Below are 18,703 nucleotides of genomic sequence, written 5' to 3'. Positions count from 1 at the left end.
TAAATGAACAATCTGACATGCAATTCTACTTGAGACATGGATGCTTTTAACTGGAAATCCTTTGCAATTGGAAAGGCTGGACTGTGGATGATCTCTCTCACAGTGACCAAGTGCTCTCGAAGATGTCAGATGGTCCCCTCCATCCCTCCATAAAGAAACTGCTACCAAGTTTAGCACAGGTATTTAAATATTGCTTTCAAGTTAGCCTGTTGGGAAACTGAATTCTGCAGTGTTTTTATCAAAACCTGGTCCTTTTTGATGTATAGGAATTATTACGTATGCAGCATGTATGAAATGTGTCTTTTGAAACAGCTCAAATTTGCAATGCATGTAGTCCTATTATTTCTAACTGCTTGCAACTATGTGCAGCTTGTGTTAAAGTAACACTGAGGCAGCAAAAACATATGGACTGTCAGTCTGTTTAGGGCAGCATACTTCTGTCCCTTATAAAAATATTTTTATTATCATTTTGAAGTTGGTTGTTGTTGTGTTGGCCAAGGAAATAGAATGCTAAACAAGTGTCTCAACTGTTTCTTCAAGTTCATTTAGTTTTTAGGAAATTCCACCAAGGTATTTTCGTAATATATTGAAATTGTGTGTGTCCATAACATATTCTGAGTTCTTAAATGAGTGGTGATGGATTTGTAGGCTGCTGACTACTTTTGTCCCTTGCCTTAAGAAGTTTAGTCTGAAACTCGTGAAATTCTACAGTTCAGAAAGATCTTTCACATTTCTTCTGTATCTTATCTTTTGCTAGGTGTTTAGTATTTTTCAGAATGTATGCAAAAATGGTGCTTGTAGAACATATGAAAACTATTGCCATACAACTGGCTACTGCCTCTTTAGTTAAAGAAACTGAGGCATGAAGAGGATGTAAATCATGTAGAGACACCAGGAAGTTGTTAAAGAGGTTCAGGAATTGCGCGTCCACATCCAAACTGATCACTAATAACGGTTAGTTTTTCTGGGGTGTTCCTTTAGCAAACAATATACATGCAAGGCCAAGAATGGAAAGGAAAACCTTTTTTGTTTTCCCGTTAAGATATATGTGGGGTGTGACTACTATTCAATACCACTCATACTAGAAAACCCACTTGGCAGCTTTCCTTTCTGTAAAAGAACACCAGGTGTTTCTGCACTACCCAGGTAAGCTTGGTTGTGGACTTGTCTGATGGCCAAATCAGCCTTCAGAGGCCCAGGCTGAGATGACTTCTATTCTTCGCTGTCTCATTTCAAACCTCTGAGCTAATATTTGAAGGTTGGATAAAGTACAGCAAGAAGCGTGTTGCAGTATGTATAAACTATTGAAATACCAAGGATGTCTTTACCTGCAGGCTATTTGCCATGTAAGAAAGTGGTTTTTAAATGTTTCCCATTCTGATGTATGAGTGGTCTTGTGGATTGCTTTTAAGACTTACATTAAAACAAGATACTGATCTCAACTGTATGCTGTGGAGAACATAATTAGGGAGAACTGGAAATTCAACACAAAAAGTGATTTTGGAATATTGGCAGTCTTGCAGTGTGAATTATGTCTAGCTTCTAAGCCCTTCTGGTGTCTGAAAATGTGTAAAAAATTTATTTTTTGTCAATATTTCTGCAGTTCATGGTAAAAATTGTGTTCTGACAACTAACTAAATGTGTGAATATTGTACACCTCAGCTCTTAGTCATTTATTCTGTTTTGCAGGCTAAATCCAGAATGTTTTTGTCCCCTTTAGTCTCATATAAAGCAAAAGATTTGGTGTCCATCCTGTTGAAGTAGGTGTAGGCAAAAAACATGAAGTTGAAATGTGGGAGAAAAGGTAGATGAATGTTGGAATGGGTACTCCTGCAGTTTTCAACTAAGCCTTTTGCTAACATATTTGACCTGTAGTTTAGCTCTTGCTAAAGCACTGATATGGAAGTGCACTCTCTCTGTCTAAAGCAAATGCCGTATGTTTTGTAATTGTTACTAGCTTGTGTCGTGCATGAACCAGTCTCTCCTGGGAGAGCCTTAACAGCCCGTGTTTTGGCTGTGTTAGGAAGAAATGTGCGTATTCAGATTGAGTTCGAGCAGTGCCATCTGCTGGCGCGCTGTAACACTTATTTGTAAGGGGGAATGGCTTTTCCAGGCTATTTGGATTCATTCCTTGGAGTTATCTTTACAGCAAAGCAAAAAGGTTTTAACAGTGCAGGGTAGATCCATTTGTATTTTTAGTGGTGGTTGTGGCACTGTGACCTAATGCAATGTGTGGGAGCAGTGGACTCGTGTGGGAATTACAGAGAGCAAGAATCCTCATCTCTGCTTTGGGTAAGGTATTGGAAGAATCTGTACTGTGTATCGAAACAGCTATTTTTATTTTTAATAAAACCTATTTGAAATAGCAGATAGAGTCTATAATTTTTTTTAATTCTTTTTTTTTCTTTCATAAAATGATTTTGTGTGTCAAGATCCTTTAGTTATGCTAGCGTGGAGGGTAAAGGGGTAAAGGTGCTGTAACCATTCTTACCAGCATATTGCTTAAAGAATGGTTGGTGTGAAACTGACTGATTCTTTTTGAAGAGTGAAAATGCTATTCTGTATTTCAATGTTTCCTAATTATGCTGCTATCAAGGTCTGCACTGGGAGAACTCTGCATTTCACAGTGTTAAAACACCACCTAACTGAGCATAGGGAGAACATTGCTCACTAGCGTTACAGATTTCCCTACTACATCATGGTGCAGCCACTGATCTGTTTTGCGGACATAGTTGCTATGCTCCACCAAGCTAAGCCAGTCTGGACATAGTCCAGCTAGCTCCAGCACTGTCCCATTCATTTTCATCTTTAGACTCCTTAACAGATCCCCTTCTGTTTATCCTACAACCTGTAAGTTTGACACACCTCCAGGCTCCTTGTCCTCTGCTCCCAACCCAATCTGATATTCTAAATCTATGTTGTTGTAGGAATTAGGTTTGTGCCTTTTCTGCTGTGGAACCAAATACACCTTCATCAGTATGTTGGAAGATGTTGGACAAGTTAGTGATCATCATGGATTTCACCTCCCCCTGGAACAGGCTATGTCCTGGAGGCCAAATCCCAGATCAGAGTGAGCTTTGTCAGGTCCCTTGGGAGAGCTCGAAGTTCAGTTCGCGTATGTTCATGGTAGTCTGTGGAAGCAGTGTTTTGTGTGTACCATCAGTGGCAGCTGGCCAGTTTGCATAGGCCTAGCTTTTTTTGAACATCTCAGATTTTGGATACATTTGTGCTTAGCACCTTGACTTTCATGTTCTGTTATGGGATTATTTCTTTGTTCTTTTCAGTATCTTCAACTCTTTGGTAAAGTAGAAATGCTTAACCAGGGTTTAAATAACACTTTACTATGGGAACTATTGAGTTGCTGTTATGGCTAGAAAAGGATCTCTGACGGCATGTTTCTGCAGCCTTCCCCATGCTTCAGTACAGTGTGTGATGCAGGCTGGTAATGGGGCATTTTGCTTTAACAAATTCCTTAACTTCAGCCGGCTTGCTGTGGAGATAGAACAGCCTCTGTCTCTTCCAGCTGTTCCATTCATTGCATTGATACTTCTTTTACTGCGGATTTGTGAATGTTTGCACTGCCCCAGCTGGGCCCCTACTAGGTTAACATAGCATGTATTTTAAAGTCAGCAGTCTTAGCTCATCCTTTACGACCTCCTTGGATAACGGCAGGCTGAATAGCTTCATCAGGTTACTGCAGTGTGTCTGTGTCTCACTTTTATTCCAGTGTAAAAATGCTAAGCAAACCTTTCAAATAGTTTGGGCCTGGCAATAAGGGACTAAAGGAGCAGAAGTTCAGAGGCAGGGTCATTGCAGGGACAGTTTAACAGGACTTGGTTTGCGAACAGGATTTCTTAGTAATCTTGGTTGTACAGATTACTGTCTCAATCCTGGCAGTATCTCTGAAGCTATCCTGCTGAAAACAGATGCATATATGAAGTGTCATCTTTGTCCCATAAATACTAAAGCTAGCAATTCACAGTTTGCATGCGTCAGATGTAAAGGTTTCTACTGTCAGCTCAACAGGCTGCCTGCAGTACATAGGGAAGAGCTAAGGTTTAGAATTCTTTTCCAAGTTTGTAGCTGCTTATTTCTCACTAGCTGAACAGATTTTGCAAAGGTTGTGCTAGGGAAGAAAGAATGAGAAATAATTGCAAATTTTGAGGAAGGATATAAAATTCTGACTCATCCATCACGCAGCTACTTCTGTTATGAACAAGATGATGTTACTTTCTGTGGGTTAGGAAAAGGGTGTCCTCTATGGGTGGAAAACGCCTGGGTTCCCCAAAACTCATTGACTTGCTCACACAAAGCCTTGTGCCCCTGGGGTGGCATCAATAACGGGCCCTCTGATTGTAACTCATCCTCATTAAAGTGTCTGTGCTAATGAATTAGTGACAGTGCTCATCTGATCCATCTGATGCATAAATGTTTAATTTTGCTTTTACCAGTCAGCCAGAGTTTGGCAGAAGATGGTTTCTGTGTAGCAGGGCAAGAGATACAAGTGTGGTGTTGCATTTCTCCACAGGGAATTGGAGCTGGAGCAGGAGCACTTCTGAGTCAGTCACGATACTGCCATCCCCTTGAAGTTATTTTGGCTTAGACATCAAATATTGCTCACTAGTCCCTTAAGGAATATCTAGTTTTAGTTTGCTTCTCTAGTCTGTGCTTTCTCTATCCTAGAGAAAAAAGGGATAAAGGAGCAGATTTATTCAGTATTCTCACTTGTTCCTGTGGACTCATACTTAATGTCTCTGCCTTGCTGTGAGGCATTTGCTGGACTGTAATCTAATGGCACTCATCATTTCCACAGCATGACATTTTGATAGGAAACAATGTGATCCTGTAGATAGGAGAGTCTGGCAGGTGGAGATTTTAATCTTGGCCCTGCTGCTGATCTTACGTACATTCTTTCGCAGAATCTCTGGTCCTTGTACTTTATCTGGCAGGTGTTAAACTTCCTGGGATTGCTGTCATGCTGTGATGGTTCAATGTGTAGCCTGAGGTTGTGCCATGATACAAATAATATTCTGATTAAAAATTAAGACCTCACCCTTCAACAACACTTGTTAAAATAACACATACTTTATCTGCAGAGATTTTCTGTTAATCCAGTTTTTAAGGTAATGCAGCAAAGTGAAAGAAACCTGATGGAAGCAGGAAAGCAATCATATTCTGAAAAAGTTAATTGCCAAAGTTGCCAGCTGGGATAAATTTATATTAATCTTAAAGGTAGTCTTTCGTTTCTGAAAAGAAATTGGTCTTCCTGCTTGATAGTTGTTTTAAGCCATTTCTCATAGTTTATTTTTAATTGGCAGCAGTGATTGAGGCCCTTCTATAGCAATTGCTAGCACTGCAAGGTAAGAGTATGTACATCTCTCTCTCGGAGAACACAGAACCCACTGAGCTGCAGGAGTAAATGTTGCTTGTAAAGTAAGAGAAGCACAAAACTAGCCTGTATTTTGGTTACTTGAACACCTGTCTTCCCGCACTGGAAACACTCTGCCTTTGGAGAATTATGTGTGGATTGAGAGGTGCTGTTGCACTCTGTGAATTACAAATAATAATAATGATCCGGTTTTACACAAGGCTTTCCATGCAGGGGCCTCCCGGTGCTGAGGAGGACTGGCACCGCCGACAGCACCCGCTCCTGGGCCTTTTTTGATGGTTTTTTACTGCTTGTTTTTGTTCACTCCAGGGCTGGGCAGGGCCGGCACGCACCGCGCCGCCCAGCAGAGGGCGCCCTCGCCAGGGAGCCGGGCTGGTGCGGATGCAGGGATGGAGGGAAAGGGGGGATGGGTGAAGGGATGAAGGGATGGATGGATGATCTGCCTCACGCAGACCGCTCCACTCGAGCTCTGGGAACCCTTGAACAAGATGCCCCTTGTCCTATGGCCAGAACAATACTCCCACTGACAGAGCGAGGTGAGGAAATAAAGAAAACCTGAAGGAAAGGATAAAAAAACCCAAAACGATTCAGGAGGATGCTAATTGTACATGACTTGGAGAAAAGCTTTGAGTCACGAGATGTCTGGCTGTGCAACATTCGATGTGGCAGTCTGTAGTCATTAAGGTCTGAGCGCATAAAGGGCTGTACCACCGGGATGGGAAGTGGAGAAGAGGTGGAGGTGGGGAGGTGAGTGAGGGCAGGGTGGGATCGAAGTGAGCAAATGAAATCTGAGGCTGAAGGTCAGAAACTTTTTCCTGACAGTGCAGAAATCTCCCCGAGGGATTCCTATTGCTTGAGACACTAATTAAAAATAGAATAAGTCAAATCTATTGCAACATGTATCACAGACAATCCTTTACTGCTGTAGGTCACTTAGGACTGAAATAACCACAAAGACAAAAGGTTTTTAATTGTCCTTTAGCAGTCAGCAGGACAGCATATTTCATCACCAGAATCTTGATTCTATTTCAATTTCCTACTGGAGTTGGAGCACCTAGGATGTCTGAGCTACACAGGCTATAGCTTAAATGAAGTGTGTAGGCAAATGTAAAGGCTCAAATAAGCATTCCAGGCTGAAATGTGATGTTCATGGCTGATGACAGTAACTTCTCATGAGAAAGTCTCAGTGAATAATTTGGTATATTGTTCTTGTTAGTTAAGTGTTAATATTAAAACTCTCAAACCTACGTAAATGATTTTTTAGTAATTCTGTATGTTCATCTCCTTTAATTTCTCCATTGTACTATAAGAAATAAGTCAAGTAGCATCTAAAATCCCAAAAGTTCTGGAAGTTTCCCAGATGCTAGAAGCTGACTTTCATGTGGTTTGTTCCATATAAAGATACTAGGGCTGGAGTTTGCCATGAAAGCTGGCTGGTAAGAAGCCAACGCTCTAGGCATTTCTATCCACAGAAGTTGTTCTGTGGAACTATTTGAAACTTGTAATTACAGGCTTTTTGTTTAACTTTCAAGTATATCTTATTAATACTTGAAATGTAAACACTGAATGGATTTATAATGCAATTGTTGTGTATGGGCCTTACTTTAAAAATGACCAAAGCTCAACAAAAGCCCTTCAGTGGTGCTCATGGGTTCACGCAGGTGAGGACCTTGCCCCAGTGGTCCTGTTGAAGTTGCTTTCCAGATGGGACAAAGTTACCTCTCATATCTCTAAGATTCAATTTTGAAATTCTTAGTGTCTTGATGGCTTTCAACTGCTTGTATGAAATCCATTCAAGTGTTTCCTTAGGGAGAGGATGTCACATGAAAAGTATTCCTCTGCACTCCAAACTATCCCCAGGAATGCTGTCCCAGAGCCTCGGCAGGACAACAGGGTGGGAACAGGGCTAGAGCAGGAGCTGCTTCCTCACAGTTATGGCTGTGTGCTCTAGGCTGAAGCACACGAACCTGCCTAGAGGGTTCAGGAAGACACAGCATGAGTAGCCAGCATGGGAATAAGGGTTATTAACCTGTATTCTTGATGCAGTTTATCCCCCATTGCAGGCTGCTACATTAGGCAGCTGCCCACGCCCCCGATTTCTTGAGCCATATGCCAAGTTGCTTACATGGGATTGCAGTGTGCTGCTTGCATTTGGTGCTTAACAGCACGGGTCGGTGCATATTGTACGTGTACAGTGACCTACCCAGTTCAAAATAAGAGAAACAGTTTGTAAGGAGATTGTACTTTTTGTCAGTTATACTTTTAAAGCTGTTAATCTGCCAGAGTGGTTTTTTTTTTAACTTTTTTAGAGATTGCATACTTGGATGCATCACCATCTGATTACAGAATTAAGGCGTAAGTGTAGTTCAGCTTTTAAGAGGTTTCAAGAGTTTAAATCTGTAATAAATATTTAATTAAATTGTCTTAAACTGACAAAGTGAGGAAATTTAGTGTTCAAGATTAAACTCATAGCCTATGTTGTTAAGCCTCAGTTTGCAGTTGTGTATCCATACCTAAATGTGAAAAATAAAGGTTAAGGTCTTAAACTCCTAGTGGATAAACTTGAAACCCGCAATGGAGACATAAAGATGTAAACATTTAGGGTGTTTTGAATAAGGTCTTATGCTTATTTTCTATATGGTTCTATAGGAAATTTCCTTTAAAAACTGCTCATTTTAAGAAAGAGCAAATGAATATCTACCAGTGGATATCAGAGCTGAGACACTAAAGCAGCTTTTCCCTTGTATTTGTATACATACAGCCATTTCAATATTTGTCTTTAGACTACTTATTTCCTGTTAATTTCTAGTAGTTTATTGCCTAAGAACATGTCAGGTGTTTTTCTTTTCTAGTGAAAAGGTAGTTTTCATTTGCTGTGTTTTAAAACATACTAGGGACCTTTGGAAAAGATTTCAAACTCTGAAGAGAAATGTGTTCAGCACCTTATTTGTCCTCCAGTAGGCACTGGTTGTATGAAACAACTTAACCTAAGCCCACTAAAACTCATTTTCCCCAGTGCCTTTGGTGTGCTCTCTCTGGGGACAAGTCCATTGGCTGAAAAGTCCTTTCTTTCCAGACTAGCTCTACTCAGATTAAGCCACTTTGGGAAGGTCGGGATGGCTTCTGCATGCAGATTGGTTTTGTGTATGAAAAATGGATGAATATTCCCCCAGGTGTTAATTAATGCGATTCTTAGTTATTGAGAACTTTAAGCAAAAAATCAAAAGGTTCTCAGGCCATATTCAAATGTACTCCATACATCTATTATTCAGTCACACTCCTTAAAGCGTCTGTCTGAAAACCCTTTCTCCTTCTTTACTGTATGTCTACAACTGTACTGTACCTTTGTAATGGAGAACTTTTTGCTTAGCTGGGTGTGAAGTAGGGGAATTGTTGTTCATTTCTGTTCACAATAATTGAGTCTCTGGTTTCTAATTTGTCACATTTTAATAGCTGTAATGGTGAAGTAAAGACGAGAAGATTGAACAACACCCGTTTGATCACACTTTAAATATGTTGTTTGATAATTCATTTCATCAGTAAACAGCAGGAGTCTATGACCTTTACTGGGAAAGTTAAAAACAGAGAATGAAAAGTTAGAACAAAGTGTTTCCCTCAGGACAGTACTAACGAGCCTAGAGATTGAGTGGGATAAAGATACATGCAACACTTTGTGTATTCATGCTCACATAGAATGTGTGAAGCTCTGGAATGAGTAGCTGAGAAACGCAAGTGTCAATAGGTATTTAATGCATGTGAGGGAAAAGTAGATTAATTGCTTCTGGTTCTGATTTTCAGTTTAACCTCCTCAAAAGGAAGGCCGCCATAACATCTCAAATTGTGTTGTGAAACAGCTCTTCTTCATTCAGTAACAATAGCTCATATTATTGCATGGAAATAATTTGGGAAAGCTAATTTTCTCTTCTGGCCTCCATGTTTGCTCTTGGAGCTTCTCAGAGCTCAGACAGTGGAAATCAACAGACTGGTCCTATCAACAGCTAGCATAATTTTTCCATGCAGAGCTGGCTCTTTTGACATAGATGCTGCAGGAAAAATGGTAAAATGTTGAACAAACCAGTTTTCACTAGAGGGAGTGACTAGCTTGAAAGCAATGTTGTTAGTACCAGCCTGGGTGAGGAAGAACATAGTTGTTTACATAGTCTGTATTTTCAGTCAAACATCATGACAGCTCGACTTGCCTTCCTTATCTTAACATGAAAGGAAAGTACAAAACTGTGTTTGCATCTGCTATTAGTTAGGAAATGCTAAATAACAAGATAATGTTGTAAGTCTATTACAGTTTCAGAGAAGCAGGATAGCAGCTTATTTTTATGTGGAGACTTACCCTAACTGTATTAATATTTAGTGATGGTGGTACAAATCGCAGTACCTTCTACACATCCAGCATACTCATGCTAGCAGTGCACAGGGGACTCCCAGATAATTCTGTGCATAGAGGGCTTGCAGAAGGAAAAGCTTTGCGCGGTAGCTCCATGAACAAAACCAGAATTACTATTTTTGCAACAGATCTGGAATCATCTCAGTAGAAAGTTCTGAATAATGCAAGGCAGCAGAATGGTTTAGATGGCAATTCCACTTCGCTCTTCTATCTGAGAAATTAAAATGTGAAAAGAACCCTATAATCCAGCTCAAAAGCTTAATTTAATATGAACTATTTTTGAAACTGGAAGGCAAGTCATAGATAATGGTGATCAATACAGTACTTTTGATGGAGAAAAAAAGTCTCCACAATCCACTGGGGTGACATCACTTCTTGCATTGTTATAGCAGAACTTGAGGTAGGCAGCACCAGAGCTGAAGGTAAAAAGGAGCGATGTAAGGAAAAGAAATTATATCTCTGACTTTAAGAAACCCAAACAACCCCCAACTTGGTGTTTCAGACTGAGTTTATTTCTCTCTCCAGGTTCAGGTTTGTTCTATTGAGTTAGGATGTGAACTGGATTTAATTGCAAGTTAGAATTCAAGGTTGCCTGGTTATTTACTTACAGTAACATTGTTTTCCTTAATGTTAATATTGAAGAAATTTAGTTACTCCTGGTTCCCATTGCAGCTGCCTTCAGCTTTATATCAAATACACTGAGTTTGGAGACTATCAATCAGTGGAAGCTTCCCTGATACTTCTGTCAATCTGTGGAATTCAAACTTTTCTAAAACCAATTGTTTCTAACTTGCAGAAAATATTTTAAAATGTTGCCAGTGTGCCATCTCCTTGTGCATCATCTTTCCAGCCAGCTTTGCAGGTGAGCACCTTCATAAAGGTCCTGCACATCGGCTGGCTTTCTGTCAAAGTCAATGTTATTGCTGGGAATTGCGAGTAAAGTTAAGTGTACCAACATAACTGTTCCATTTGAACCATGTAACTTGTGCCTCTTTGATACCTATTACACTGCACAGTGCTGACAGTGTCTCAAGATATGCCTATTGGAACTAAACGACCCAGACAGTGAAAACTTTCAGTAGTTGTTTTAAGTAGACTATTTACCTGATAACAGTTGCTTGGAGAGGGGTTTACCAGAAACAATATCACTATCTTTCTTCTTGAAAATTACCTTCACTATGAAGGTGAAGCAGGAATAAGTTCAAGACATGTTTCCTCTAATTGTTTGCCACATCTATCCCTCAGATGATGGAAAAAAGGTGTATTTAAATAGTTATCTCTCTGTGTTTTGACACTGTAGATGATATTCAGAGATAAAGACACTACATCTGATGAAAGTCTGCTTGATGAGGAAAACTAAAATGCCACTAAAATATAACACCATGAAAATAATAACATTTTGAATTCTTATACTTCTTCCCATATATCCCAAGCCATGAAGTTTTCCAATGGTATTTGCATTAAAGGGCAAAATTGAATTTTGTTATTATGTTGGATGGGGCTTGGAGCAACCTGGTCCAGTGGAAGGTGTCCCTGCCTATGGCAGGGGAGTTGCAACTGGATGATCTTTAAGGTCCTTTCCAACTCAAACCATTCTGTGATTCTATGTTGTATAGCGGACGGACATTTTAGTGGATGGAGAAGTTAGGTAACTCTCCCACAGTCACAAGAGAAGTCAGTGACCACCAGGAATAGAAGCCACACATGCTGACAGCCATGTCTGCGTGAGCCACAAGACCATCCTTCCTCCTGCACGCAGAGAAGCATTGGCACAAAAGGGAAGTACTTTCTGTGGTTTTGGAGAGGCTGTTCCGGTGATTCTGACATTCTCAGCAGAAGGACACAAGATTTTTACATGCTGGGCTGGCTGCGTGGCTCTTCCTGTAATCATTTTGTAATTTTGGCTGCTCTCAAGTTGTATTCCTTTTCCTCCAAGGGTTGGCCAAATATTCCCAAGCAGGAGGAAGGAAGAAAGCCAAAGATGAATCTACGTTTTGGAGATAAGGTAATTGTTGAAGGAGCTGTGAGTGTGTTTAGAAAAGAAAGAAAATCCTTATAATGCCTATCCATCCTGGTGGATGGAGGTGTGAAGCCCTTTGGTCTGTGTCATGCCAGACACTCCTGAGCGCAGAGTACATGGGCTTAGAAGACTGGTAAGAGGAAATGTTCTTTAGTGCCAGCTAATCTAGTTTTGGCATAAGTCATGGAAAGTATCGCTATGTTCAGCTATCTGTCTTATCCGCCATTCTCAAATACACTCTTTTTTTCCATGGTTAACACCACTTCCCAATTTTCAGTAGTCATCTGTCAAACCATCTTGCCTCCCCTCACTCTCCCTTCAGCCTGCACCTATAGTAATTCCAGCAGCAACTGACAGAGTAAGTAATAACACCGTGTAAGCAAGAGTGGAGAAATAGCAACTGACACTTAACAGCAGTAGTTTGAGAGAGTCAGCTGTCTCCGAGCCTGGGTAATCTTGGGTGGATGCAGCTGAACTATTTGGGATGGGGAGGGAAAAGGCAGGGAACACAGTCCCGCTTTTGCCCCACAACATGGAATGGCTGCTGCCTTTCGCTGGGGTGGTTGTGGAGAAATAGCTTTTCCTTCTTCTGATAATTTCTCAAGAACTGGGGAATAGACTGTAGAAGCATCAAAGTGGCTTCTGCAGAGCCACAGCCATATGCTAGGTTTTATCAATATTAAAAATTGCCCAGTTCATTTTTCTGTAAGCAATAGAAAGACAATAGTAAAATAGCCTTACCTAGAAGTCATTGTTTATCCAGAGAAATGCTCTGGGAGGTGGTTATTGGCCATCTTATTAAACAGTGGGATTCTGCAGTTCTACATTGTCATCTTGGAATAAGATGGGAATGATAAAGTAGTAGTGTTTAGTCATCTGTCAGTTAACATGAACATGCTTTTCTTGCTTATGCAACATTATAATTTTAAAATCACTATTGCAGTAGTGATCAAAGGCATTAGCTAGGTGGGAGGTCCCATAGCTTTAGGTGTTGGGCAAACAGCAAATAGCTATTTCTGCCTATAAAATCTTAAAGTCTTTTTTAAGGCAAGACTTTCTGTGCATGTAGAGAGAGTTCTTGCTCAGCTGTGATGTAGAGTAGTCATCTTGAAATTGTGAAGGAAACACAAGGTACAGCAAGAGCAAATGAAAATGAAAGTTGAAGAAACTGAAAGAGAAAAAGCATTTGTGGAATAAAAAGCTGGTGTGTATGAAAAAATGCACCTTGTTTTGGTGGAAACACACAACTTGTTTTGGTGGAAATTTAGCTTATGTAGCAGCCGGTAAGAGCCAGAGACATTTGGGTTCCCAAATGTACATCATGCTCTGGTTGGCGCTGCAACTTCTGATGTGGGAGTCCAAGAAGTCTCTGAAACAACCTGAGCACTCAGGTACATAACTCCCCTTAGCTGCACCATGGCTTTACTGAAATGAGAGAAAAGAGACTCTCCTAAGTACCAAAGCCTGGATTTTTTGAGTGTTAGATCCCTGAGTCTTACTGAAATGAATTCTTGGGCTGAAATAATTTCTTGGTTCTCTCAATTCTTCAGCCTTTTAATACTGAATTTTTAAAAAAAAAAAAAAACAAAAAAAAAAAACCAAACTGTGCCTTACTGCAGCATTGGATTCATATTCTTCTATATTCCATTCTGGCAGCTTTTCTTCTGTTAATGTTGCTCTGATTAGCTGTAAAAGATTGAGGAGATATTCTTGAAATAGGTTGTTTCTAAGGGCCACCCTGATGTATATCCTCTTACAGCATGGCACAGCTGGGAATGGCAATTTACTCTTGTAACAGGTTGACCAAGGATCAGCTGCAGTATTAAAAGATTACTACCCAGTTAATTTCCAGTGAGCTGTTCTGTAATAAACTCAGCATGTTGATGTGGATTTGCAATGTTTGAATGTCTTTCTCATTTATGTAACACTGTATTTGAAGTTTAGCTGAAAAAAAAACCCCCAAAAATCCCTATATTCTGTTAATTTACATTATGCCATCAAGAAACAATTTGATTTTAAACTCATAATTTATATAATGATATGTATATTTGGACATCTGGGCAACAGCGCTAACAAAGCAAACAAGCCCCTCTTAACTAATAGGTTGCAGTGCTGCCAACTGGAACAAATGCAAAATATGTGGACTCGGTAATAAAAAAATCAACCAGTTAATTTGCTTTCAAGGTTTATTAACATGATTCTGTCTTACTTATTAATGACCTCTGTACCTACAAAATGGAATACAGCTGTTACAACGTTGTATTTATCTAGTGATCCTGCTGTAAACAGCTATTGCTGTAGCATCGCAGATCCACTTCTGTCTCATTTTCCAAGTGCTTATCTGCTACAGGATTAAACTGATCCCTAACAAACCAACGACTGTATTCTGTGCCAGCAGAGAGTTAGCAAAACTCAGAAAATGTTAAGTAAGCTGCATGTAGTCTAAGTGCAATGTCTCAAGGAATTTGAGAGAAAATGAATGTGGGTGAAGATTTCTTAAGTGAACTTTCTATACTGTTTCTGTAGCAGTTTCTAAACCTGCATTCTTCACAATATCATATATATTAATGCTACACAGTAATGAAGTTCAAGGTAGGCCATAGTTTATGGGACAAAAACACTAGCATTAAAATTCTTAGCCTTTAATTCATCAGGTGTATCAACAACACTGTTCCTCACAGACCTCTCCATTCTTTACAGTTACAGTGATAAGGACTTATGTTGGACTTTGGACCATACAACAAACTTTCTGTATAAGAATTGGTAGGCAGGGTATTTGGCAGTCTGGGGTGGAAACTCTTTGTCTGGTGTCTTGAATTCTGCTGGATCGTTTTCCGCTGCCCTGGAAACAACAGTGCTTTGACATTACTTTGGATTGTAGCCATGGTGGATGCTACAACTCTGTTTTTTCTCCCAAGGAAAGGATGGTGTTTTCTGATCAGTTCTAGTCAGCTGTTTAATGTTAACTTTTATATGTGAAATCAATTATGCAAGAAAATTGAAAAAGTCTTTGCCCTCAGAGGGAGACTATCTTTCTTTGGACTGTGAGCAACATGAATAGGAGTCACGGTGTTCGTCTTTTGGCCTTGGGAGCTGTTATAATGTCAGCAGGATTTATGAGATGCTTGCACTGACTGTACTGTGTCCACAGTGTCTCTGTGGCCAGGACACTATGGAGTGAACAATTACACATAGAAGAGTGACCTTCTATGGATGCTGCAGGAGCTTCTTTAGAACTGCAAAAGATTGTGCCAGATCTGCTCAAATAATTTAAAGTGTGCTAGATTTGCTCATTTGTGCTGTGTGTGAACAACAGATGAAGCCGACTGTCTTCCTTTCCTGCAAAATATAGAAGATGCGTTGGTAATTTAGCAGGTTTTGAAGCACTCACAAGAGCGTATGTTTTTTCATCCTTTAAACAATAGCATTTCTGGTTCACATATGATAAGAAGCGACACTGTTTTTAACCATGTGCATTTGTTTGCTTTTCTATGAGCTGGTTAAAAAAAATCTGTTCATCAAGGGTTGTTTTCCTTGTTTGCATGATTGGTTTGTGAGGGCTTTAGTCACTTGGTTCAGGTTTGCTGGTGCCCCGCTTTGCATCTAAAACGTCTTGGCAAAGAGCATGAAGTGTTTTTTCCTCCTCTTCCCTGGAGGCTCTGCAGAAGCTTCTGCCCTGGCTAAGCCTACCCTTCACCATATGTTTAAGAAATAAAAAGCAATTACCCCTGTTGTCAGGCAGCCGGTGAATAATGTGACTCCTTGCCTTGGAGAAGGCTCCCAGCCCCCGCGATGCTCCATGTGTATGGAAGCTGGGCTCATAGCATCGCAAAATAAAATCCAGGCTGCTGCCATCAGCTTTGGAGGTTGAACAAGCAAGGAATTTAATGGACTAAGCTCTAAGGTCAATAAAAGACTGTGTTTTGCCCTTGCTAGTTTTGGCTTGAGATAAAAGTAACTGTGGATCATTATTCGATTGGTGGGAATCACATCTAGTGAAAAACACATTAGCATTTCAGATTTATAGTATTTCTGGTTCAACACAGTGTGTCAAAAAATATCCAGTAATTTCAGCAGCGAAAGTACAACCCATGTAAGATGATGAAGGAACAATATGTCTAGGGGGCAAGGTATTTTGAGTAAGTAGCTGGCCTTTGTCCTTGCTTAAATGTTTTTAACCTTTCCAATGTTATAAGTGGATTGTAGATATATTTATAATGTGCATCGGTATTTGCAGTCAAACAGAAATCTTAAGCTAATGTTAGAGCTTATTTAATAAAGATGCAGGAAGAGATCTACCACAGTGGATATATTTTTAACATAAAAAATAGATTTTGTTCTTTGTATTTTAGAAGGAAAAAACCCACATGTCAAGATAAATAGATCAAAGTCAGTGTTGAGTTACATAAAACTTAACTTCAAATCATTACTGTTTAGTCATGTTGTAAGTATCTGAAAACAGAGCTTGATAATTAGAATGCCGTTAAAATGTCAGGCATCCTTAACAGTAGCCACTACTCTGAGCCTTACGCTGAAGTGTGAAATTCAACCTCTTGTCTTTCCTGTGTTGAAGATATTTACTGTATTTAAATTTTACAACAATAACTTCATATACCTAATTGCTAATTACATTTTGCCACCCTGCTGCAACAGTGTACAAGGCTTTGTAACTGAACATCAGACTTAAGGAGCTTTCACTGGGCTCAGCAGGAATTCTTTTCCCATCCTATTTTAATTGCAGCAGCTGCCTCTCTTCTGGCAAAAACCTTATTGAGATGGCGGCAAAGGAGCTGAGGAAACAAAGGACTTTGTCCCACCCTTCCCAGGAGGAGAGTACCTGGGAGACTTTGATCACAAGGTAGGGATCCCCAGAGGGCTTAACACATTGTAATGCAGAGAAAAATGAGGCTTCTTGTGCTGATGACAAACCTGTACCTCTGAGAATCGAGTTGTGCCTCTGAGCTTTGTAATCTGGAAGTGAGAGTAGAGGAATTGCCTCCTTCCTTGCAACTGGGTCAAACGAGTGCAGCAGAGACTGGCTGCACCACTTCCTTAATCATCCTTCTGCCTGAGAGCCTGTGTCTTCAGGTCTGTGTGGTATTTTAGGTCATCTTTGCCTCACAGTAAGTCCTATGTCTGCCAACAAACATTCACAGCATCAGGTCTTAAGGTATTTCTGTATCAGCCAAAAATGAAAAAAGCTTTGTGAATTTTTGGGGGTAACTGGAATCCTTCTCTTTCCTCAGCTTTTTCCATTTCTAGGTTTCTCTCTCCCATAAGGCTGATTTTAACCTTTATTTCACAGGATGATGTTGTGAGATAATAGAAGTTAAAAATTTTGGCCAGGAACAGAATGGTTGTATGAAAAGTTACGAAAATTGAGGCCTATAGAGCATTATCTTCTTTCCTTCACAAGATCATCTGTGTTTACCCACCTCTGCCACCACTAAAGTAATTAAAAAAAGAAAGAACCAGAACCAAGTTCGCCAGATCAGGCGTGGAATTAAGTTGAGAAAATGTTGTCTTGTGCACTTGGATCTGCAGTACTGAGAGTCATACAGATACTAAGATAGAAATACGTATCGTTGTATACATGAATTGCAAATTACTTGCAAGTATAAACAGAAGACTTCATTGCAATTGAAATTGGGGAATTCCTGGTCTTTTCCTATAAGCAACAAGTGATTTAGGTCCACAGGTGTAAGCTGCTGATGGCTCTTAGGGGCTGCAGCTGGCTTCCTCAGCAGAGCTATGTGGACAGCTGCTCTGAGGAAGCATCTTCGGAAGTTATTTTAGTTATTGTCTCAGCTTTCCAGGCTGTGCCTTTACCATATATCTTTTATAGAACCGTAGTAGTAGCGTAAGGCAGAGGTGCATGCTGTTCCCATGCAGCTGGCCTTCACAAACCTCCCGCTGGCCACCTGTATCATACCTTTCTTTGTATCAGAAGAGCTACCTGAATGCAAAACCAGCCTTCTTGTAAAGATGTGCCGTAACTGTCTGAATTTCTCACATAAGATTCATAGACATTGATGCCAAGCTAGTGCATTGCAAAACTGTAGTAGGTACCATGTGCATGCTGCGCTTGGTTCTTGCTTGCCATAAACTGTGTGCCATTACTCTCCTAGCAGCAGAGCAAGATGTAGGAATGGAAATTGCCACCAACTCAAAATTGTAACACTTTGCACATTGGTGGAAGTGACTCATCAAGGTGCAAAGCAACAGCTTTCGACTGTGATCTTGAGTTATTAATAGAGCCATGGTTTTGCTAGGTCAAGAGTGGCACGGCTGTTTATTTTTTCTTGTGGACCAGTGGAAATATATTTACTTTATTCTTTTAATCTTTCTCATAACCTTGTTTATGTTTCACTAGCTACCATGTATCTCGGGGCTGAACCCTGGGCTCTGCTTTAGTACAGCTGATGAAACTTGCCCCTCCCATCTGCATCATTAGCCTTATGTTAGTTAATAATACTTAGCATTTTGCACAGTCACTTGTATCTTCAGAGCACTTAACAGTTATTAACTAATTAATCCTCACAACATGCCTGCGAGTTGGACAGTAAATAAATATTAACATTCCCCTTTTAGCAAAGGGAGAACCAGATAGGAAGATTAAGTGATTTGCATGGACTTAGTGGCAGAGCTGGCAAGAGAACTCCCCTGCTTTAGTGCTTGTGCTTATCCTTCCAGCCGCGCTAGCTCAGCGTGAATTAAAGCCGTTGTAATTATTCTGTGTAGCCTTTACGATTACTTTAGTACCTTTTCAGATACAAAGTTTGTGTCACATCTGTGGTCGTAACTATCATACTGGAGGATGGCTGTTGCCCAGAGGTGCAGACCTTTCTATGTCCCACCGTACAAAATGTGGGCAACACCAGGAAGGAGGCTACAA

The sequence above is a fragment of the Strigops habroptila genome, chromosome 8, assembly GCF_004027225.2.
Source record: "Strigops habroptila isolate Jane chromosome 8, bStrHab1.2.pri, whole genome shotgun sequence".
Classification (NCBI taxonomy): Eukaryota; Metazoa; Chordata; class Aves; order Psittaciformes; family Psittacidae; genus Strigops; species Strigops habroptila.
This window is presented reverse-complemented; position numbering follows the sequence as displayed.